At 49.0% G+C, this 24,796-nt stretch overlaps 1 non-coding gene and 1 pseudogene across 1 annotated transcript; one reads left to right on the forward strand and one right to left on the reverse strand.

Moving 5' to 3' along the window:
* Positions 1-20,748: 20,748 nt before the first annotated feature.
* LOC127032006 (uncharacterized) lies at positions 20,749-20,857 on the reverse strand (annotated as a pseudogene).
* A 3,441-nt stretch (positions 20,858-24,298) lies between these two features.
* On the forward strand, positions 24,299-24,462 carry LOC127032005 (U1 spliceosomal RNA). Its single transcript, XR_007768703.1, has one exon. It is a non-coding gene; the product is annotated as a U1 spliceosomal RNA (small nuclear RNA).
* Positions 24,463-24,796: the final 334 nt, after the last annotated feature.

Below are 24,796 nucleotides of genomic sequence, written 5' to 3' on the forward strand. Positions count from 1 at the left end.
TTCAGCTTGGCCCAGAGATAAAGAGAAAGTTGCACTGCGTTTAAGGTCAAAAATCAACGCAGATTATGCTAAGTACAAAGAAAAACTGCTTTCGGCCCCAGCTGGCTGTAAAAAAACAATATAAACAAAGGCAAACCAAAGGCAATACAAATTACAGAACTAAGATTATATTTGCAAAGCTTAACTGTCCAGTAAAATCCAACAGTGTGCCTCTGTGACCCCGGAGCCGGTGTGGCTTGGTAACACCAAAGAAGCCACAGGCAGTAGACCTGGCCTGGAATCTCTGAAAGAAATGCCGCAGGAGATTCCAGGGTGTAAAAAAACAGCCCTCCCAAAAGCAAAAGCATGTTGAAAATTCTGGACAAGCTGTATACAGAATAATCTCCCGTCCACCTCTCTCCCTTCTCTGAACGTTATACACAGACGTGGCCAGTCTGAACATGTGTGAGTAAAAAAAATGGCATAGGGCTTGAAGCATTAATGTTTTTCCTAAGTAATGTGGGAGCGTTCCCAACACTCCATTGTTGTTTTATTATTTTATTAATAAAGCTTTAAAATTCAGTTATATAGTGTGTTTTCTTTATCTTCCCTCAAAGTCCTGCAGTGTCAGCCTGATCACCTAACACAAGGGATACATTGGTAACAGAAATTTATCACAATTTGGTGAGCAATTGAAAAGGGGGGAGCCCTGCGGAATTTACACCATCTGTTTGTTTTACCCTTGTTATTTTTATGTTTGCTTTGCTTGGTATTGTTGATGTTATATGTTAAGAATTGCATGATTAAAGAAGTGCCCACTCTCAGCCGCAGTAAGTCTAAACATTGAAGAGGGGTTTAGCATTCCTCTCTCCACCCTGGTTAACCGGAAAGGGTGGCAGGTGAATATACCCCAGTTGTAGCAAAACTGGACAATAAAAAAGTTGGAAAAAAGGAAAAAAATGTGTACTTGATAACTAAAATTAAGCAATTAAAAGCATAAATAATAAACCAGGAGGCTATTCAAACCTACGCCCACGGACCCACAGGCAGCTGCTATGAATCATTCCCCTTCGAACCCCATGGCGCCACAATAAAGGTAAAAAACATTTTAAAATCTCTATTGGGGTGTCGTCGAAGAACTGTCCGTGGGGCCTTCTGTCTCTGTTGGGCTCACGCCATCTGAACTTATTGACTGTGCAGCAAGATCAAATGCAAAGTTGATTTTGCTGCACCCAAACTAAAAGCAAAAACTAAATTTTTCTCCAACATTTATCTGTTGCTTGCCTGCTTGTCTGGGCCCGATCCTGCTTTTTTTTTCCAATGAACCGTTTGTGAGTGATATTGTGGTCATTTTACAATTTTGAAAGAAATGTTCAAGGAAAGGGACCAGGAAGGGTAGGAGCTAGTTGAGGAGCCCACCCTCCTTGCTGAATTGGTAGTGGAACACTAAAGAATCAGTTTTTGAGGCAGACAACAAAGGGGAACAGAACAAGGGGCTTTTTGTCCTTTTTACAATGAGATGGGAGTATGAAGGGGGTTGGATCGATCTGGGGTCTGGAGAACGGGGTAAAGGGAGCGCTCAGTCTGGTGGTGGGAGAGGAGGCTTTTAATAAAGCTTTTAACTTATTATTTGACTATTTGAGAGAGGCAAGTTTTGAGTTTGTCCACCTATGATTTGCCTCTTGCCACCACTGCATGAAACAATTAACCTCTCCTTTAGCCAATTTAGTTTTAGGTTGGCCGAATTTGTCCTTTAAGACGTCCGCTCAGTCTTTTTTCCAATATTTTAATAGTGGCCACTGAGTTTTGGGATCCCCCTGAGTTAGCCTAGACCATTTTTCCAGAAATTTATGGGAGTCTGGACCCTTTTTACAGGAGTCCAGACCCATCCTAAATACATAATACATAAAATGAGCCGGCGTTCATTTAGGGAATGGTCCCGACTTAGACGTCTGGTTACCAATACAGAAGGACTTCACGCACCAATCACACAAGAAGGAAATTCGGGTTCCTCAGAGCGATGCCCAGTGCAAACACACAAAAGGAGCCCACAGGCTACTGCCTCAATCGCCCTTCCTTTTACACCAGGGGTTTTACCCAAAGTGCAGTGCAGCTGCGATTGTGCAGATTCCACTCACTCAGACAGCGGGGACAGGAACCCCTTGGTCGGTCTATCCCCGGACGGAGACAGCACCCAGACTCAAACACTCCACAAGAGGACGGATAGACATAGAGACAGGACAGTCCTCAGTCCGGACAAAACACAGAAATAATTACCTGACCAGATTCCTGATGTCAGATCCCGGGATCCCTACCAGAACAGAGTGGGAACCAATAGGTTCGATGGCGTAGACCTCACTGTGGCTGTGCGCCTTTCCGCTCTAGTGGAGGACCGCTCGGGCCAAATACCCAGGTGCTGGCTGCCACGGTCATCCTACAAAAACGGTCAGGAATCACACAGCCCCAGTGAAGACGGTTGCCATCTTGGTGGAACCTCCAAATTGTCAAAGTTAGAATCAGGACTCACAATTTGTCAGACCACTCTGTTTTATTAGCGCAGTGCTCCGCCAATAACACCCAGATAATGTGAGTGGCCATGCAAGACCCAAACAGTCTTATTTATACAGATAAAAGAGCGGGAATTAGACAAAGGTACAAAGAAAGCAAAACAGTAAAATTCACCTGGGGCACAGCATGCATATCCTACTTCCTTACTAACTCTTAACGATCTAAGGCTAATACTTTACCAATTGCCCTTAAACGGTCCAACTGTTCTATGTTAATGTCTGTATTCCTGACACCTGGATTGCAGCATTCCAACAGTTTTGCTTAAAGGTACAGACAGCATTTCTTTAATCCTTTCTATTTTCACAATGTAATTCATTCTACTTTCACACAATCAAATGAGGGAGTCCCATCTTCTGTGTGATCTGCAACTGTCTGGGCCAGAGTGGGGTGGAGCTAAGGAGAGAGCAGGATCCCACGAAGAGTCAGGGAGCAGAGCTGCACAGGTGTAGTGCCAGAAACTGCTACATGTAGGAATTTGCAACCTGTAGCAGTTACTGATACCTGAGGGACGTTTTGGAGCATGAGCTTTCGTGGGTAAATGCATCTGATGAAGTGGGTATTCACCCACGAAAGCTCATGCTCCAAAATGTCTGTTAGTCTATAAGGCGCCACAGGACTCTTTGCTGCTTTTACAGATCCAGACTAACACGGCTACCTCTCTGATACTTGATACCTGAGGTTGTTCTTATTTGCTGACTTGTCCTAATTTGCTAAAACTTGACAGTGGTTTCTCTAGCAAAGACCAGTCCCTGTCCCCTTGGTCCAGACATTCGCATTCACGTCAGGCTTCAAATTGAGAATCATTTCCCATTCCTGCTCTGTGGGAGGGGAGACTTTTAAACGCGCTCTCTGTGCAACTGCACATGGCTAAGCAAAGAGAACAAACCCCAAATCCCCCCCAGTGCTTTGGGAGCCAGGTTTGCTGTGGGAAATCAAGCCTGGGCATTGTGATGATTGACCAGTTCATCGTGATTATTTATTCTGTGGTATTGAAGCCTTATTATACTCATGGCTGAGTGGTTAAGGTGTTAGAATTGATAAATCCAATAGTATTCCCCTCTGTAGGTTTGAATCCTGCTCACAACGTCTCACCCAAGCAATACCTTTATACAAACTGATGCGCTCAATTCTCTCCCCACCCCATATAAATCCTGTTCTGTGCCTTTCATAGAGATCCCTGGGGCACCACCTCACACTGTGTCCCTGAGGTATCAGACAAACTCTCAGCAGCTGAAGTCTCTGCCACTCACCTGGTGCCCCATAGATCAGCCATAGCCCTGGTTCTGCTCCTCTCTTTAGAGCATGAAAGGAGCTGAGTCAGTGAATGCAGGGGTGCTACGGGGCTGCAAAACCAACAGGGGGAAAAAAAAGGTGCTCAGCACCCACTGGCAGCCAGCTCTGCCCCTGCTTCGGGCCTTGTGGACAAGCTCCTGCTCTTCTCCTTCAGCACCTCCCCCTGCAGTGATCAGCTGTTCAGTGGGGTGCAGGGAGAGGAGGGAGAGGAATGGAGAAGGAAGATGCAGGGCAGGAAGGGATGGAGTGGGGAAGGGCAGAAAGGGGGGGATTTGTCCCCGGTCCTGCACCCCTCTAGGGCCAGCCCTGAAGGGAAGCACTGACTATTACAGTGGCAATAAAACTGACCAGCATTGCGAGGGAGACTGAAGATCAGCTCTCATCAGGTCTCTTCTCTCCCCCAAGGTGAGCCAGACACTGCTCTCTCCTGGCTCTCACTCTAGCACCTGGATGCCAAGGAGCCATTTCCCCACAGGAAGTGCATTGAGTGCCCCTGTGGTGCTGGGGGGGCTGGTGCTGCTGCTGCCTGTGGGGCTGGCAGGGGGGTTGATGTCTGCACAGACTCTCAGCTGCCAGGCCGGAGGGGGCACTCGAGACCTTACCAGACTGGCTCAGAGAAGATGGGGAGTTGACAGACCAATACAGACTTTCTCCAGAGCCCAGAGCAGCATTCACCCACGCAGCCAGGCAATGAGCATTTACCACAGTGTGGAGCCAAGGGGGAGGTGTCAGCTGCTGTTCCAGCTCCTCGAGGACAGGCCCTGTCAGCCAACAGACACTTCTTACTCATCACAGCTAAGGTTGTCTGGTTCCTCTCGTGGGAGAAGTATGGAGCAGCCATTTGTTTTCCTGTTTGTGCTCCTCTGTGATGTGAAAATCGGGGAGGGGAGGTAGAAGCCCCACTTCCCTTCCTAAATGACCTCCAGTGGGGGAAGCCAGGACAACAAGGTGGGGCAGCAAGTGGTGGCCAGACTCTTACTGTCAAGGTCTAGTCTAGCTCATGGTCCAGCTCAACTTCCTCCCCGCATCACTGGCCCCCAGTCCCCTTCTGCCACCAGGTCAACCCGGGAACTAAGGCAGGAATGGGGTGAGGAAGCAAGTCAAGCTGAGCATGGCAGGCAAAAGCGAGTCTTGTCTTCGTGGGCCACTCACAATGACGTCCTTTTTGTGTGCCATGGCCATGGCTGACAAAAACATCCCAGACAGAGAAGCAGCAGGCCAAAAAAGCAGTATGCAGGTACCAAAGTAGCTCAGTGAGGCAAGCATTAGTTTGAAAATCTAAAGGTCCCTGGTTCAATCACTGGCTTTAACAGCCCTTTTATCTTTCTTTGTGTGGAGGTGGCTTGTTTTCTGGGAACGCAGCAGCACCTTTACCTGAGGTGAGTCCCTGATTTTGAGATCCCCAACAAGACAATGGAGCATGGACTTCTGCCCCAGTTGGCCCACCTGACCTTTTAAAATCAGAGATAGGAGCTGTATTTCTTATGCGACTTATTGGTTGACCCAATATGGTGGGAAGAGAGTGAGGCAGGGTGGCCCTAGGAGATGGTGCCAGAGGGGACAGGGATTGGGGAAAAAAGCTCCTCTCCACAGCTGAGCGAGGGCAGTACTGGGGAAGGGGCATCTGTAAAAGTGTCCACATGGAACGTGGCAGGGATTGGAGGGCCCAGGAGGAGATTGTAGGATGTTCAGTGACTTGGAGAAGCTGGACTTGGACATGGTGTGCATTCAGGAAATGCACATTAACAGCTTTAGGGTGGCTTGATGGGCAGAGGGTGATTGGAGGAAGGGCCTGTCTTTCTGGCCCTAATGGCCAGGGAAAAATGATGAGGTTGGAGTCTTGTTCTTCACATTTGCAGTGCTCCATGGCACTTGTTACCGCTAGATTAGTGTTTATGGTCCCCAGTTAAGGTGTGAAAGGAACTGGCTCCCTTCCTCTGGACTACACATTGTTTGATGTAGGGGGTGGATTTTAATTGTGTCAGATGGCCTGAGGACCGTTGGTCCCATTTTCCCAACTGTCAGAGGAAACTCTTCTATGATGACCACTCCCTGGTGCAGGTTTGTAGTGAGGTCGGTTTAGAGGACATGTCTCTCCATAGTGGAACCAGTGGAGGGCAGGAGGTAGCCTCCAATTCCTCTGATCTGAGCTCAAACCGGACACAGATGTGGTACACCTTTCTGCAGAGATAGGCCAGGAGTCACACTGATTTACGTGAAAGAGAGCACGTCGACAGCCCAGTTGCCACCCTCTTCCTCTTGCCCAGGTTTAATAGTCATGGATAGGCAGGAGGGAGGAAGAGTCCCAGGCTGGACCCCAGTACACCTCTCCTCCTCTGGGCATCTGGAGCAGAGGCAGCTGGTGCTGACAGCTCCAAGGGAAGCCTTAACAGCCACAGAGCAATTGAGGGAGGGGCAAGAGGAGGGGAGGATTTCCCCCAAGAGGCTCTTTCCCAGCTGCTGAGAAGCAAAGAAGTACCCGGTGTTTGCTCTTGCGGTGAAAGGGGTTAATATGTTTAGGTGGCCTGGCTAGCTCAGCTGGCAGCACCTCTGGCTCTTACTCTGAAGGTTGAAGTTACAATTCCCTGTCTGGGTGCTTGGGGCTCCTCTTCAACAATACAACACACAATCTGCTTAATCTCTCACCCAGTAACCTGTGGAAACTAGCCCTCACCACTGGGTGCCTCCAAGAGGTGATACTTTCCCCACTCACACGCACTGAGTGTAGAAAAGAAACTTTAAGAAAAAGGAGGAAAATCACCTTGTATTAACTTGGGAAAACACCACAATGAGGATTCATAACACAACACTATGAGCAAAAAACTCACCCACAGCCCTCTGGGCAGTGGCCTTTTGCCTTCGGCTCTTAAATCCAGACACCAAAAGCTCTGTGGATGTGCCCTTCCCTTCACTGCACCTCATCCACAGCTGCTGCTCTGGGTCAATGAAAACCCAGAGTTCACCTCTTACCTCCCGGAGGGAAAGCCCCTTTCTCCCTCCACTGTCTGGCCATATTGCCGGCCACTTGCCGTTCCACCCTGTCACCGCTCTGCTGGCCCCTCTCTGCTCTGGGACGTCTTGTGATCCCACCAGGAGCGGAACAGGCTCCCTAAAAGTAGTGGCCACCACAGCCCGAACAATAGCTCCATCCTTTCCACTCGAGGCCACGCCCCTGCACCACCCCTTCTCCCGAAGGCCCCGCTCCTGTGCGGCCTCTTCCCCCCAAGACCCCACCTCCTGCTCACTGCTCTCCGCCCCTTTCCCCCTCACTCGCCCTTATGGTCATTACAAAGTGGCAAGGCAGAGCTCTCCCATTTTTAAAAGTCCTGGGATGTTGTTCCCCCCTGTTCAGGCACCGCTGGGGCCCTGCACTTCACACAGCTCTCCCTGATTTCAGCTGTTAATGAGGGAGCCTCACTGCTAGCACAGACTGGGTAGTTTGTTGGATGAGAGACACTGTCCCAAAGCAGGACTAATGCTTAGACCTGGTGATCAGTGATTTCAGATCTGTTGGTCTGCAGCAAGACTCTACAGTGAGTCTTAATCAGCTCTGCTATTACACAGGGACCAACAAAAGGGTGAAATGGTGCCTGGAAGCCTTAAGAAGAATCCACCCCACCAAGTACAATGCTTGTCGCTACCGGCTCTCAGCTCCACTGAGAATGTTTTGGGGTCACTCCTCACCTTTATCAACCTAGGGAGAATAACAATTAATAGGTGCTCCAGTGGCACAATTTGTTAGCGTGCACTACTTATAGGGTAGAGCTAAGAGGAGCTATGCTGAGGTTGTGAGTTCAAACCTCCCCTAGAGCTCTGGCTTTCATTAACCAAATGGCATCACCCCCTCATTTGGCCCTGTGAAATGTACAATTCCAGCCCAGGGGACACTGAGGCAGGGGAGAAGTTAAAAATGCCCCTTCACTTATTAGCTCCTCTCCAGAGTGCAGGTCAGAATCTACAATCCTTTTTCCCCCACCAGCCCTTGTGCCAGGATCCCTCCAGCAGAGCCTGGAGTCCTGCCCATGGCATCCTTACTATTGACAAACACTAAGTGACAGGGACAAAACTCTCAAATCCCGCCTGGTGCAGGGAGCCAGGTTTGCGCTTCAAATTCTGTCATTCATACATTTCCAGGCTGGGGAATATCCCACAACAGCATTTAATGGGAAGCTGCCTGCAGAACAGTTACACTGCACAGAGCTGCTATGGAGGAAGGGTGGGAATTGGTAACATTTTGAGGATTGTTTGGGAAATGAGCTTTTTTTGTGAGGTTAATAACTATCTCCTCAACTTTATTTACTCAACTTAAAAATGGGTGTCACTTGATTTTTGCATCTTCCTGTGAAAATACAACTGACACGTGTGGCTTTCTACAGGGGTCATGATGTTAAAGTTGGGGAATTCAGTCTCTGTACTTCTGGGGGAATGTTGCTTTTTTAAACTGCCTCACTGCCAGGCACACTGGGCTGTTAGCTGCACTCACTGTCCTTCCCAGGGGCCCTTGCTGAACCCTGGGCAGCTGCACTGCCGTGCTGGGGTGACTCTGCAGGGGAAGAAGCTGCTGGGGAACAATGTAGAGCAGGTGCAGGAAGGAGACAGGTTCACTATTTACATTCTGAACTGCACAATTTTCCAAATTTGGGAATAGTTTCATAGATTCATCCTCCAGCAAGTGATCCCATGCCCCACTCTGCAGAGGAAGGCGAATATCTGAGAACAATTCTAAGGGGAAGGTAAATGCAGAGCTATGACACTGGAGATGCCCAGACCTCCAATGGGGGCAGCGTGGAAATTAATAATGGGAAGATCATTTGCGAAATTAGCTGCCATTGACACGATTTCTCTCTGTTCCTATTTTACGCTGTGGTGTTAGTTAGAGGAATCAGTACAGATTTTTTTACTATATTAATTAAACACTTAATTTTATGTAACGAAGCCAAAAACTTAGTGTCACTTATTTTTTCTCTGTCCTAGCAAGAATGAATTGAATTTTGTGACTTTCTGGAAAGTGCAGAGAGATTAAATGTGGGGAATTCAGTCGCTGTGTTTGTGAGCTGATGTTCTCCTCTCACAGGTCAGTGCCTGCATTGAAATACCAAGAGGAATCTAAGGGCTGGTGTACACTGGGCACTTAAGTGGCAGAGTGACGTCTCTCAGGGTGTGACCTCCCCCTCAACCCATAGAGTTAAGGTGACCTAAAGCCCTGGTTAGATAGTGCTAAAGAAAAGGAAGAACTGTTCTGTCAATGTAGCTATTATAGAGATGGAAAAACCCCTCCAGTCACTGTCTGCTCCAGAGAGCTATAGCAGTACCACAGCAGTGTTTTAAGTGTAGACAAAGTGAAACTAGATCTGGCTCCAGTTCACACTGTGGATGCTCAGGCACTTAGAGTGCAATAATAACAACAACACCACAGTAGGCAGGACTTGAACCTATGCAGGGAAACCCCAATGGATTTCTAGTTCATTGCCTTAACCACTCAGCCACAAGTGCTTAACATGAAATTGTTTCACTACATGATGGCTCTGTTCTCACTGAATTGTCATTCCCATTGTTTGCTCAGACCAGCTTCCCCAGCACACTCATGGCTGCGCATCAGTGTCAGTGTGTCCTTGGCTGAACAGCGAGAATTCCTGCCCATTTCCCTTCCGGCTGGAGCAGGATGAGAGTGTGTTTGTGTGAACGACATTGCTGTAGAGTGTTGTTCCTTCCCCACTCTGACAATTCAGACAGTCCCTTTCCTAGTCAAATCTCCAGCACATCGTTCCAATAGCAGGGGGCAGGTTTTCTCTGGGGCACTGAAATATTTCCGGGGGCTGGTGCATGAACTCAGCCTTGCATTTCACCCTCGATGTTTCATGGACGAACAAGAGCAGCAGAAAGAAAGAGCCGAGCCAATATCTCCCTGGCAGGGATGCAGGTGCCACATCCCCTCTGTCTGACCAACGCCATTGCAGGAGAGAAGGGTTCACTGGAATCGAATGCCCTGGCTCAGACCAGAGACACAGGGAGGTTTTGCTGTTCATGGATCTGTGCAAAGGAAATTGTGTCTCTGTGTGAAATTGAGGTAGGAAATGAAATGTCCACATGGTGGCCCAATGCTCTAGGGAATGTGGGTGAAGGACTCGGGCTGAGAAATGATTTAACGGGGTTTGTTTCAATTATTTGCCCTGATTAAAAACCATGGCTAAAAAGCAGCTACTGTTGTTAGTACTTGTACCTGTGTAGGGACATCCCAGAGGGTGTTTAGTCCATTGCCTTCACCAAGAGCAGTTGATTATTTTATCAAGGTACAAATTTCTTGTGAAGGCCTAGAATCCAGAGAATACAATACACTGATGATAAGAAGAAGTACATAAAAAGATTTTGCAGCCACCATGGGCGTAACTATGATGTGTCATGTTTCACTTTTTATATCTGGCGCCACCTCCTTTCCCTTTCGCCTTATAGTTGACCAAGGGCAAAGCTGAACATCTCTTCAGATACCAGGGAGTATTTATGTCCATCCCTGCGAGCTACACAGGGGTTTGATGTTGCTGCTTTCAATGCTCTGGCTCTCCTGGGATAAGGAACAATTCAGGCTGTCACTGAACTGAAGGAGGAAGATCATTTTTTGACAGGGAGAGGGACGCCTCCTCTTAAAGGTGTTTGTCTGGCTGGTAGTCCTGGTTCCCAGGTCTTGCCCATGGGGCTTCAGCAGTTTTGGGACCAGGTCACTCCCTTGGTCCCACCTGCTGCCCCCAGGGGCTCCCCTCCAGGGGCCCCAGCAGTGCAGCATCTGCCTGCTCGCTCCAGTGGCTGCCGGCCTCTCCCCATGGCAAGGCGGGGCAGAGCTGTGCATCTACACGGTGCCCCCACTCCAAGCCCATGCAGCCAATGGGACGCTGTGGGGGTAATGCCTGGGGGCAGCAGCATGCAGAGGCCCCCCAGCCTGCCCTATCTTGGAGCCCCAGGTAAGTGCCGCATCCCTGACTCCCTCCCAGAGCCTGCACCCCCTCCCTCCACACACACCCTCCCAGCCGCCCCAATCTCCCTCCCAGAGCCTGCACCCCCACCCCTCCTCCTATTCCCCCTACCCTCGCCTAGAGCCTGCACCCAGCACCCAAACTCCATCCCACAGCCTGCACCCTAGAACCTCTCCCCCACCCAAACTCCCTCCCAGAGACCAGCCTCTCACCCCTTCTGCACCCAAACTCCCCCTAGAGCCTGCACCCCTCCTGTACCCCAATCCCCAGCCCCAACCCAGGGCCTGAACCCTAGACCTCCTCCCCCCATCGCTCTCCCAAAGCCTTAGGCAGGTGAGAGGCAGAGTTTTGGAGGGTGAGCTCTGAGTGGTATGAGTGACATTATTGGCCCACTGGGAGGATTGGAGGATTGGCACTGGCCCTAAGGTAAATTGAGGTTGAGAGCCTGCTTTAAGGGATTGGAGAAATGCTGGAGAGACTGACGGGCAGGGAGCTGGGGAGCTGTGTGTGCTCCAAGGAGAGTTGTTGTTGTGTTCTGGTGACACAGAGCGGGCGTGGGGAGTTCGTAAGCTGTGGTGTTTGTAGAGAGATTAAGTTTAGTAACCCCCAGGTTAAAAACTGTTCCTGCTCTTGGCTCTACAGGATATTTTTGTTCAGAGAACAGCTCAGTGGGTGAATGTTTCCCTGCAGGATAATGGGTTCCTAGTTACAATCCAAGGGCTGGTCTACACTACGAGGGAAAATCGATCTAAGATGCGCAACTTCAGCTACGTGAATAACATAGCTGAAGTCGAAGTATCTTAGATCGAATTACCTACCGTCCTCAGGGCATGGGATCGATGTCCGCGGCTCCCCATGTCAACTCCGCTACCGCCGTTTGGGTTGGTGGAGTTCCGGGATCGATAGGAGCTCGTTCGGGGATTGATATATCACGTCTAGATGAGACGCGATATATCGATCCCTGAGAAATGTATTGCTACCCGCCGATACGGCGGGCAGTGAAGACGTAGCCCAAGTGATTCCCTTGGAAAACTTTTTTGAATGAAGATCGATTTCCAGACCCATCTCCAGTATGTTCAGGAGTTCGCTAAATGGGGATGGTTGAAATGAATTTAAACACTCAGCCTTTTCCTGTGCAAATGAATAAAGACCTAGCAGAGCTGTCCAGCAGCTGAAATCAGTTCCAGTCCTCCATGTCTCTAAGAGGGACACTCTGTATCTGAGGCATGTGGGACACCTCTGTGGTGATGATAGGTGAAAAAATGCTGGATTCAATGAAAGATGAGACCATAGGAGGGGAAGGTGAACGGCAGCACCACACAGGGTCATAACACTGAGACACGGGGCTTCACTGTCACTACTCCTGTGTTTTCCATCATTTATATCCTAAGGAACACACCCTCCCCCACACACTGTCACACACAACCTTCTCCCCTTGAGCCCAATCCAACCCTCCCCCTCTCCCACACACACTCCATGGGACACAGCCTCTCGGTGACTCACTCAGATGGGGGCTTGTCTCTGCATCTCCCCAACAGGGGAGCAGAGAGCCAAAAGGGCCACAGGAGACCAATGGAGCTAGGCAGGAATAGAAAAGACTTCCCTTCCCTCCTCAAGAGTCCCATTAATCTCACTCATGGGATGTTCCAGCACCAGGTGGGCTCAAAGCACCAACCTTCCCCTCAGCAATGAAAGGGGGAACCAGCTCTATCACACAGAAGGAGGCTCCCCACCTCTGCTGCTGCCATCCTGCAGCCTTAAATATAAATTTGTTTTAGCTAATGCAACCCTCTCACCCCTCTCATCCATCCATGAAACATGGAGACAAGACCCTGAAAGTTGACTTCAGTGGTGCAGTGGGTTAGTGTACAGTATCTATAGAACAGTGTTGAGCAGAGTAATGCTGTGAGTTCAAACCTCACCTAGAGCACTAGTTTTCTTTAAGCAAAAGACTTCTACCAATCATTTTATCCTGCAGAAAATACAATTCCAGCTCAGAAGACACTGAAGTCTCCTTGCTTTACAGAGAGCAGGGCAGATTTCACAGATCTACCCGGCTCTGCTCTCCACCAGCCACCTGTGTCAAGAGGGGTCAGGCAGAGCCCAGAGCACTGCCCCCGACTCCTCCTCAGTCTTTTCTCCCCAAACCAGCTATAAAAACCAGCTGTGTGACTCAAAACCTGCCTGGCTTTCTCTATGTTAATATGGTTTTTCATCTGTTTTGTTGATGTGCATGTGGGTCCTGTGTGATTTTAGTGGATGCCTGGCATAGTTTTGAGTGCATTGGTGTGTGTATGATTTTTGCATGCAGATTGTTTTTTGCTAAGTAGTCTTCTGGTATGTGTTTTTTGTGCTTTCTTGTTGTATGCTTTTGCTGTACATTTTGGTGTGGATTTGTTCTTTCTATGTTTTGGGTGGCTTTCCCTTATGTGTATATGGTTCTGTGTGTGTTTGTGTGTGTGGGGGGGTTGTTCATGTCTGTGTGGGCCTGTGCAGTCTGGGGAAGGGGCACCGGGCACTTGGAAAGAGACACTGGAGAGAGGCTGTTGGAGGCTGATTGGGTCCTTGGGCTGTTTGTCAGGCTGGGTTTGGAACCAGCTCTTGGAACTTTTCTCTTCTGGAAATGTTGCTGTCCCCACCCTAGAACTCACACTGGTGGCTCTTGTTATCTAGAGGTGGGAGGGGAAGGGACTGAAAGAAGAATTGAGGTGCAGAGTGTGTGCTGCAGTGGTGGGTGGTTGCTGGTGGGAGTGACATGAGCTGCTTGAGAAGAGGGGTGGTACCAGCTATTGTCAGTCTGCCTCGTGTTTTGTGACAGACTCGTCGCATATTGGGTGGTCACTAGGTGACACTGTCTAACAGCGATACTGAGTGGAGCCATCAGGGCCTTGTGCGCTCAGAGCGCAGCACATGCCCGTGAGAAGCAGATCAAGGCCAGGCCGGCATCGGTTCCCGCTGCCAGGAGGAGGAACAGAGATCGCGGGAGCGGTGCCACCTCCTGCCTGGTGAGAAGGTGCAGCACTGGGGTTTGTTCACAGGGCGAACCCACTTGCATGTATTGCTGTTTTCTGTCTGTCACTGGGTGACGGTTTCTGACCAGCTGGCAGCCAATTGGCTGTCACTGCCTGGGGTGGTGCTGCTGTTACCCAGGGCTGGATGAGGAGTTGGGCTGTGGGTCAGGGGGTGCCTGCCTCACAGCTAGGGGTCAGGCAGGGCTGTCCTTATTCTTTTAGTAACCAATGTTTTTACATACCCTTTTGTCCCTTGGTAATTTCACTTTGTACTTTAATTTTTTTTATGTCCATCCTTTTATTCCCACCAACAGATAAACCTCGTGTCTCATGCATATTTTGCCTTTATATGTGCCTTTGCCACCTAAGGATGTTTCCCTGTTAACAGACGGGCGTTTCTTGACTTCTGCCCTTCTGCAACATTGGTTTCTGTAAATACAGTTAAAATGCTTGTTAATCCTTTTCTGCCTAATGCAGTATTTTCTTTTTTGTCACACAACACACAACAATGCTAACAAGACAAACAACACAAGCCAAAATGCAAAACATAAAAAACAAACCACAATCTTTGGTGCGACAGTAGATCCATGGTATTCTGGGTTGCTCTTCAGCTGGTACCAGCTTTTCCTGATTTTCTAAAAGACAAAAAGAACGTGTTTCTACCCCTTCCGGGGTGGCAAATTATTTCTTAAAATAGCCCTTCCTTTTACAAATATCCTTGTTGATTGCAAGCAAAAGAAAGGAATTACCCCCACACTTCCTTGTGTTTTTGTTCTATAGGCAGGCCAGGTTTCAATGGCTCCCATCTTTTAAGGGTTTAGGGGAAATTATCCCACTGGTCAGTTATCACATTCATGAGGTGCTCTGCCTCAGTTTTCCTTCTTATACAGCAGACCAAATTTGTAATGTTTTTTTCTGCTTTGCTAAGTTTTAGGTTTATGCACAGGGAATAGCTGAGAAGCATCATTACCATCTGACCTTAAAGTTTTTTTCCCCAAATCAAACACACTATACATTGTTACCGGGGTACTTATTAACATTAAAGTTATCCCAATGTTTAATATTAACATCAAATCTATTAAAAGTATCGGGTTATACCCAGTGGTGAGCTGGCGCCGGTTCGCACCAGTTCGCAGGAACCGGTTGTTAAATTTAGAAGTCCTTTTAGAAGCGGTTGTTCTAAGACAATCAGTTCTATAGGGGCTTTATTTAACAAAAGCTCCGGCACTCCACCCTGGCCCCAGCACAAGCTCACTTCCCCGTCGTCTCCTGAATGCTCTGCCCCCCTCCCCTGCTTCCCGCAAATCAGATGTTCAAAGGAAGCCTGAAACAAGCAGCAGGCTCAGGTAAGCTGGGCCACGGGGGGAGGGGAGGTGCGGCAGGCTTAGCAGCTCCCTACAGCCTTGTACCCCCGGCAGAGCACCTCCAGCCCCAGCTCGGTCCTGCCCCAGCCGAGTACCTCTGGCTCCGGTCCCGTGGCTATCTGCAGCACCAGTGCTGGGTCCTGTCCCCCTGTCACCGGTGCTGGGGCCTGGCCACGCGGTTGCAGCTCCTGGCCTGGCCCAGCTCACGCCCCATGGTGCCAGTCCTGGGTCCTGGCCCCGTGGCTCCGGCCTGGCCCCTACAGTGCCGGTGCTGGGTCCTGGCCCCGCGGATCTGTCCTGGCCCCCGCGGCGCCAATGCTTGGTCCCAACCCTGTGGCTTCGGCACAGGCCAGCCCCCGCCGTGCTGGTGCTGGTCCCTGCCTTCCAGTTACAGCTCCCAGCCCAGTCTAACTCAGGCCCTGTGGCGCCGATGCTGGTGCTGGGCCTGGCCGAGGAGCTCCAGGCAGCATGGTAAGGGGGCAGGGAGCAGGGAGAGAGTGTAGGAAGAGGGCAGGGGAGTTTGGGGGTTGTGGGAAGGTGGATAGGGGTGAGGCGATCAGAAGGCAGGAAACAGGGGGATTGAATGGTGGCAAGGGTCCTGGGGGGGCAGTCAGGAAGGAGCAGGGGTTGGATGGGGTGGAGGGGGGCAGTCAGGGGCAAGGATTCCAGGGGTGGTCAGGGGACAGGGAGAAGGGGTGGTTGGATGGGACAGGGGTCCTGGGGGGCAATCAGGAAAGAGAGGAGTGGTTGGATGGGGAGGCAGGGGGTAGTCAGAGGACTGGGAAGGGAAGGGAAGTGGATGGGGCAGAGATCCCGGGGGGCATCAAGGAACGTGGTGGGGTGGATGGGGCAGAAGTCCAGGGGGGTGGCCACAACCCCCTCATGGGGTGAGGAGGAAAAGGGAACCTGGTGTTAATATTGTTGAAGCTCATCACTGGTTATACCAACCCTTTTCTTTAGGCAATTTGTTTTTGGGGCCAGTGTGTTCAATGTTCTCTTCAAATTTTGCACAGGTTTTTTTAATTTATAGGGATAGTTGAGATTATGTTTTCCAGTGTGCATTACTTTGCACTTAACAGCACTGACGTTCATCTGCCATTTGGTTGTCCCATCACCCAGTTTTGTGAGATCTCTTTGTGTCTCTTCGCAGGCTGCCTGGGACTTAACTATCCTGAGCAATTTTGTATCATCTGCAAATTTTGCCACCTCACTGCTTACCCCTTTCCCCAGATCATTTATGAATAAGTTGAACAGTACTGCTCCCAGTACAGACACCTGGGGACAAGAGAGGGAAGATCCTCTTCTGACACTGGCAGACCAGGTGCCAGCTCATGCCAAGGCCCCTAGGCCTTACTGAAAAGTGACAAATGCATGGCTGGAAACTAGTCTTGCTGACGTGTTTGTTAGTGTTGTTAAAACAGGCATTAGATTCATAAAAATGTGTTTACTGTTTAGATTTTATGACAAGCTCGTGAGTTGCTGCATGCATTCTTCTCACCTATAATAGCCGTAGCCCATGTTGTAAGGTGATATATAAGTGTTGGCACTAAAGCTGTAAAGCCCCTTGTCGCCACCCCACCACCAGTCAGGAGAGCATTACCAAGTGTGAAACATTAGTTTACCAGAAGAAGCATCATCTCCTTTCCAACAAGAGAAGGCCCTGACTGAGACATCAGACAAGCCACTGTGGATTATCCGTGGACAAAAGACTCGGCTGATTGCTCCCCCTCACGCACCCACGAGGAAGCAGAGACATGCACAAACACTTGCCCCCATCAGCTTGAGCTCTGGGGGAATGGAATAAAAATCCCTGTCAGGAAGAAACTCTTGTCCCCACCCCCAATGCTGCTTGGATTCAGGGAGACGGCATGCCTTCTAAGCATAAGCGAGGGATCCTGGCTGTTTGGCTAGGGTTAGCCCTAAAGGACATTATCATAAATGGATAGTTAAGAGTTAATGGAACAGAAGTACTTCATATCTCTTTTGCTTGTAAAGGGTTAACAAGATCAGTGAGCCAGACTGTCACCTGACCAGAGGACCAATCAGAGGACAGGATACTTTCAAATCTTGAGGGAGGGAAGTTTGTGTGTGTGCTGTTAGAATTTGGTTGTTGTTCACTCTGGGGGCTCAGAGGGACCAGACGTGCAACCAGGTTTCTCTCCAATCTCCCCGATACAGGCTCTTATAAGTTCAGACTAGTGAGTACTGGGTAGATAAAGCGAGTTAGGCTTATGTTTGTTTACTTTATTTGCAAATATGTATTTGGCTAAAAGAAGTTCAAATGTGTATTTGGCTGGAAGGATTTTAATTTGTACTTGTATCCTTAGGTTGGGAGGGTGTTCCCAGTGTCTATAGCTGAAAGACCCTGTAACATATTCCATCTTAAATTTACAAAGATAATGTTTATTGTTTTTTCTTTCTTTAATTAAAAGCTTTTCTTGTTCAAGAACCTGATTGTTTTTTTTGTTCTGGTGAGACCCCAGGGGATGGGGTCTGGATTCACCAGGGAATTGGTGGGGAAAAAAGAGGGAAGGGGGAGAGAGAGGCAAATTTCTCTCTGTGTTAGGATTACTATCTCTCTCAGGGAGAGTCTGGGAGGCGGAGAGAGAAGGAGGGGGGAAGGTGCATTTTCCTCTCTGTTTAAGATTCAAGGAGTTTGAATCACAGTGATCTTCCAGGGTAACCCAGGGAGGGGAAGCCTGGGAGAGGCAACGGTGAGGGAAAGGGTTTACTTTCCTTGTGTTAAGATCCAGAGGGTCTGGGTCTTGGGGGTCCCCGGGCAAGGCTTTTGGGGGACCAGAGTGTACCAGGCACTGGAATTCCTGGTTGGTGGCAGCGCTACAAGTACTAAGCTGGTAATTGAGCTTAGAGGAATTCATGCTGGTACCCCACCTTTTGGACGCTAAGGTTCAGAGTGGGGAATTATACCATGACAGACATACAGAGTTTGCATGTTACAGCAGCTTCTACTACACCTGAGTGTCAAGATAGAGTCAGGGTGCCAAGGGGGCTGTCTGTGACTCCATGTTAAGGCTGTTCTAGTGCCTGAGGAGATCACACTTGATACTTGGTGGGTGAGATCAAAGTGTGGAATACACAACCGTGAGGAACCCCACTGCCTGCCAGCCCCTGTCGCCGGGGGCTCCTGCTCTCTGGGGCTCTGGCTGCACTAGAAAGGTAAGTTTCTAGCTTGCCTGGTTCAGAAAACCGGAAGGGAAAGATAGATAAACCCACCTGACATTTTTTAAAAAAAGAATCCTCATGATTTGTAAGCCACTGTCGTGATTTTGGGCATTTTCCAATAGTGAGGGTGGCAATAATTGGAAGAATTATTTAGCATTTAGATCACAGTAGGTTTGGGGGGAAAAAATCAGGATTGGGGTCCCTGTGTGCCGGGTGCAGCACGACACCTAGTGCCTTGTCTCGATCTTACTAACCAAGATACATAGAACATCGGTCGGGTGGGGAGAAGTCTTTGCAACTCACGCAGTTGTTGATGTACATGTAATCTCAAATATTACCAAGCTCCCACCCCAAGAAAAACAAAAACAAAAAAACAACCATCTCCCCAACAGACTCAGAGTCTGGAAAGCATTTGTCCCTCATACTGTTGAAAAGACTCACAGGAGAAAGAAGGAGTCCAGCTTCTTAAATAATTCTCTAGCAAGACAAAGAAGAACCTCTCACATCTGCAGACTCACAAAACACTTCCCAAGAAACCATAACTGTAATGTGTTTATCATAAAGAAACAAAAACACTAAAGACACCAGATGTTTCTGCTATTTCAAAAAAATCTGCTTGATAGAAAGATCATCACAGTTCAACCCTTTTCTGTTTTTCTAACCAGAAGGTTTTCCCCTAAAAAAGATACAGTGTTTCTAGAAACACTACAATACCAAGTTGATGCAAAACAAAACAAAACAAGCTCCTGTGTTCTAACCCCCTCATTTCAAAAATAAAGCTAATATACAGTTCTTACAGTAACGACATATGACAGATTACACTGATCCCAACAGACACCATGCTTTGATCTGAGCACTAAAAAGCAATGCTAACAGTCTGCCACGCACACACACCCCTTCACCCACCCATTTCTACCTCACCAGGACAAGCTCCCAGATACGCAACAAACACCATAACTAGGGAGGTCTACGTGAGACTGACTCACTTCCCCAAAATGACTCCAGTGGAAGAATTCAAAGCAAGAACCCTTAACACACAATTCTGTTCAAAGACAGACAAGTCTTGCAGATGCCTTCCTCTTGCTGGTTTCCCCTCTAGACTTCTAATTTCCATAAATCCACCCACTGACCTGTGACTACCAATCTCTCACTCTTAACTCTTACAGCAAACCAGGGCAAAGGCATGGTCTACACTACGCTGTTAAACCGATTTTAACAGCGTTAAATCGATTTAACGCTGCACCTGTCCACACTACACTGCTCTTTATATCGATTTAAAGGGCTCTTTAAATCGATTTCTGTACTCCTACAAAACGAGAGGAGTAACGCTAAAATCGATATTACTATATCGGATTAGGGTTAGTGTGGCTGAAAATCGACGTTATTGGCCTCATTATTTTACAGTAGCTACCCACAGTGCACCGCTCCAGAAATCGACGCTAGCCTCAGATCACGGACGCACACCACCGAATTAATGTGCCTAGTGTGGACGCACACAATCGACTTTATAATATCTGTTTTATAAAATCGATTTAAGCTAATTCGAATTTATCCTGTAGTGTAGACGTAGCCAAAGAAAGCCTATGCAAGTGCTATTCCGCAGCTCCGATGTTTTTTTCTGCTCCTTCCCACACAACTATCTCAAACATACAGTCAATTGCATCAAAGCAGTTCCTCGCTATTTGGGGCACTGGTGCCCCTTAGTCCCTCTGAGGTGATCGGCTGCTTCCTTCTGGCCTTAAATGCTAGGAATCTGACTCAAAGGGCCACAACCTTCCTCTTCTTCTGCTCCTATGAACTATCCCTCATCTGGGCAAAACCTTTGAAAACACTGGTGTTTTCCCAACAGGAAAGGGATGGACAATTTCTCTTCTGTGGGGAGATGAGGGAAACCATGCAATCACCTTCTGGAAGGTATATTATGGAGGGCGGCGTAAGAACCCTCACGGACTTGATTAAGAAAGCAGCTCTTTAACTGACCTTCCAACAATGACAAATTAAAATCTGCAAGAGCAGCCTTTCAACTCAGGGGCCCAATAATAAGCTGTTGCCAATAACTAACCCAAGAGTTACAAATGACTCCAAACCATACCCTCTTAGGACAAACCAAACCTTAACACAAACAACAAGGCATTTCTTCGCTGCTCTTCAACCGTGGTAACCAAAAACTTACAAAACCAAAAAAGCCAGCAGAATACACATCACAGAACAGTTCCCTGCTAGCTAACAAGCCATCTCACTAACACGATGAGCTCAAAAAAAAAAGGCAGAAAATCCCAAAAAGTCATTTTCAGAGCTCTGAGTTGTTTTCATACACTAATAGAAAAGCTTAAGCCACTGACACCAGTTCAGGTACTGCTTTCTGTTTTTTTCACAACAGGGAACAGCCTTGCCAAAGCAAAGCCTCAAAAAATTGGGTACAAACTCATAAATGCTCCTCTCCACAGAAATCTTTAATAAAAGATTTATACAAACTGAAGAGAAAGCAGAGTACAGAGAACACCCTGCAGAGGCGCTGTGGTGGCAACCGCCTATGCTACCACAGGTCAGGGTGAGTACTCTCACAGCCCGCTAAAGCGCTAGCTTTTAGAGGAAATGGAATTGACCAGATTGACAGCCCGAGTTGGATCATGGGAACCGGGGACACAGGCAGCAAAACCAGCCCCTTGACCAGGGACTCGCTTTGCTGTGGGCAATGCACTGTGGGTATGCAAATAAGATGCTCCGGCCGTCTCCGGGGCTCAAAGGAGTCTTTTCTCCGGGCTGCCTCTGCTCCTTCCCCAGCTGGGTGGAGATTGGGATGCGGCGGGGGTGGGAAAGCTGCTCTCCTGAGACAGTCCCGCTGATGGCCAGGCGCATGGAGGACAGAGCCCAGACGAAAAGCTAGAGGGCACTTGGCCCACAGCTAAAATCTGGAGCAAAAGCACACACTTTGCAAAGGAACAGGAGCCGGGATCTTGGACATGAGATTCTATCTGCCGGCCGGGATGCGACCCCGTGTTGTACTTGCTGCTTGGTCCGCCTCTCCTGCAAAGTAGCTGGCCTCAGATCCTTGGAGTTCGCTGAGCTGCAGCTCACCTTGATACACGGGAACAGCTTAAAAATCATGGAATATCAGGGTTGGAAGGGACCTCAGGAGGTCATCTGGTCCAACCCAATCCCCAACTAAATCATCCCAGCCAGGGCTTTGTCAAGCCTGATCTTAAAAACTTCTAAGGAAGGAGATTCCACCACCTCCCTGGAGAACCCATTCCAGTGCTTCACCACCCTCCTCGTGAAAAAGAGTTTTCCTAGTATCCAACCTAAACCTTCCCCACTGCAACTTGGGACCATTGCTCCTTTTGTTCTGTCATCTGGTACCACTGAGAACAGTCTAGATCCATCCTCTTTGGAACCCCCTTTCAGGTAGTTGAAAGCAGTGATCAATCCCCACTCATTCTTCTCTTCTGCAGACTAAACAATCCCAGTTCCCTCAGCCTCTCCTCGTAAGTCATGTCTTCCAGCCCCCTAATCATTTTTGTTGCCCTAGGCTGGACTCTTTTCAGTTTTTCCACATCCTTCTTGTAGTGTGGGGCCCAAAACTGGACACGGTACTCCAGATGAGGCCTCACCAATGTTGAATAGAAGGGAACGATCACGTCCCTCGATCTGCTGGCAATGCCCCTATGTATACAGTCCAAAATGCTGTTAGCCTTCTTGGCAACAAGGGCACACTGTTGACTCATATCTAGCTTCTCGTCCACTGTAACCCCTAGGTCCTTTTCTGCAGAACTGCTGCCTAGCCATTCGGTCCCTAGTCTGGAGCAGTGCATGGGATTCTTCCATCCTAAGTGTAGGACTGGGCACTTGTCCTTGCTGAACCTCATCAGGTTTTTTTTGGCCCAATCCTCTAATTTGTCTAGGTCCCTCTGTATCCTATCCCTACCCTCCAGTGTATCTACCCTCCTCCCAGTTTAGTGTCATCTGCAAACTTGCTAAAAGTGCAGTCCACGCCATCCTCCAGATCATTAATGTAGATGTTGAACACAACTGGCCCCAGGACTGACCCTTGGGGCACGCTGCTTAATATCGGCTGCCAATTAGACGTGGAGCCATTGATCACTACCTGCTGAAACCGATGACCTGGCCAGCTTTCTGTCCACCTTATAGTCCATTCATCCAGCCCATACTTCTTGAATTTATTGACAAGAATACTGTGGGAGATTGTATCAAAATCTTTGATAAAAGTCAAGGAGTAACACCTCCATTGCTTTCCCCTCATCCCCAGACCCAGTTATCTCCTCACAGAAGGCAATTCGGTTAGTTAGGCGTGACTTGCCCTTGCTGAATCCATGCTGACTGCTCCTGATCACTTGCCTCTCCTCTGAGTGCTTCAGAATTGATTCCTCGAGGACCTGCTCCATGATTTTTCCAGGGACTGAGTTGAGGCTGACTGGCCTGTAGTTCCCCTGATCCTCCTTCTTTCTTCCCTTTTTGAAAGATGGGCACTACATTAGCCTTTTTCCAGTCATCCGGGACCTTCCCCGATCACCATGACTTTTCAAAGATAATAGCCAATGGCCCTGCAATTACACCCGAGAACTCATTTAGCACCCTTGGATGCAGCGCATGGAGCCCCATGGATTCGTGCTCGCCCAGCTTTTCTAAATAGTGTCGAACCACTTCTTTCTCCACAGGGGGCTGGTCACCTCCTCTCCATTCTGTGCTGCCCAGTTCAGCAGTCTGGGAGCTGATTTTGTTCATGCAGAGGGGGGCGGGAGGGAAGAGGGAAAGCACTGAGTACATTAACTTTTTCCACATCCTCTGTCACTAGGTTGCCTCCCTCATTCAGTAAGGGGCCCACACTTTCCTTGACTTTCTTCTTGTTGCTAACATATCTGAAGAAACCCTTCTTGTTGTTACTCTTAATATCTCTTTCTAGCTGCAACTCCAAGCATGCTGGTGTCTCTTGCCCACATGCTCAGGGTTTAGCTGATCGCCATATTTGGGGTCGGGAAGGAATTTTCCTCCAGGGCGGATTGGCAGGTGCCCTGGAGGTTTTTCGCCTTCCCCTGCAGCGTGGGGCACGGGTCGCTTGCTGGTGGTTTCCCTGCAGCTTGAGGTCTTCAAACCATTTTTGAGGATTTCAATAACTCGGTCCTGGGATAGGGGTTGTTATAAAATTGGATGGGTGGGGTTCTGTGGCCTGCCTTGTGCAGGAGGTCAGACTAGATGATCAGATTGGTCCCTTCTGACCTATGAGTCTATGAGTCTATGAGCTGCCCTTCTTGATTTCACTCCTGTCTGCCTGAGCAATATTTTTATATTCTGCCCTGGTCTTTTGTCCAATGTTCCACTTCTTCAGACGGCGCTGCCTGCCAGTGCACTCAGCCTTACTTGGCAGGTAACAAAAGGAACGAAGTGGCCTTCCAGTTTCTGGAGAGTGGCTGACAACACCCGACCTTCTGCACTGAGGAAAAACTGACGTGAGACAAGGCAGGGGAGGTCGTTCTTGTATTGGACCAACTTCCGGTGGGGAGAGAGAGCAGCAAAATGCAAGCTGCACTCTTTCCCCAGCAGCAGGTGGTCCATGTCGTCTCTCTGATAGCCTGGATGCCTGGGACTGGACCCGGCTACCACTACAGGGCAAGCAAGAGCCCTGGCCCTGGCAGGCAGGGGGAGGGTCCCGAGCAGAGGGGCGGAGCTGCATGAGCGTGTATGCAGATCTGTGTGTGAGCAGAGCATTGTGGGAGTGGAGGCAGGCTGCCCAGCAGGGCCCGACTTTGGCACCGGGAGCTCGGCGTGGAGAAGGGAGGGGCCTCGGGGACGCGGCGGGGCAGCTGTCAGCAGTGAGGGATGGTGTGGGTGAGGCCGGGGGTTGGGGCGCGGCGGTCCGCCCCGTGTCTTATAACTCTGGGGAGAGTGAGGGTGGGTGGTGGCTGGGTAGTAGGAGCTCCTACTTACTTGGTAGGAGAGATACCATAATCATGAAGGTGGGTTTCTCAGGATGAGGCTCATCCATTGTATTGTGGGTGGGCTGACCCCTGTACTTTTCCTAAATGTAGGAAGCTTGACTACACAATTTGTGGTAATAGGGGACTATGTTCATGTTTTCTCCTGATTGGTTGAAAAGACAGAAAAATAAAAGTTTTGGGGAGTGTTGGTCAGTAGACTGGGTATGCTTGGCACAGCATGCAGCTGTGTGGTTGGTTTTGACAAAAGCAGTTTTTCATCTGTGTGACTGCTCTTTTCTGCAGGCCCTGTAGTTCTTGGCATCTTTGTCATTCCCCCTGATGATGGGGCCAACAGAGAAAAAGCAAAGCTCAGCTCTGAAATTTTACCTGTGGCTTACAAGGTTCTGTGCTTTCTTGACCTTCCCTGGTTTTTTGCAGCTGGTCTGCTCTCTAATCTGCTTTTGGGGGGGCTTGGACCAATCCCTTCTTTTGCTCTAAGG

This window comes from Gopherus flavomarginatus, chromosome 11 (assembly GCF_025201925.1).
Source record: "Gopherus flavomarginatus isolate rGopFla2 chromosome 11, rGopFla2.mat.asm, whole genome shotgun sequence".
NCBI lineage: Eukaryota > Metazoa > Chordata > Testudines > Testudinidae > Gopherus > Gopherus flavomarginatus.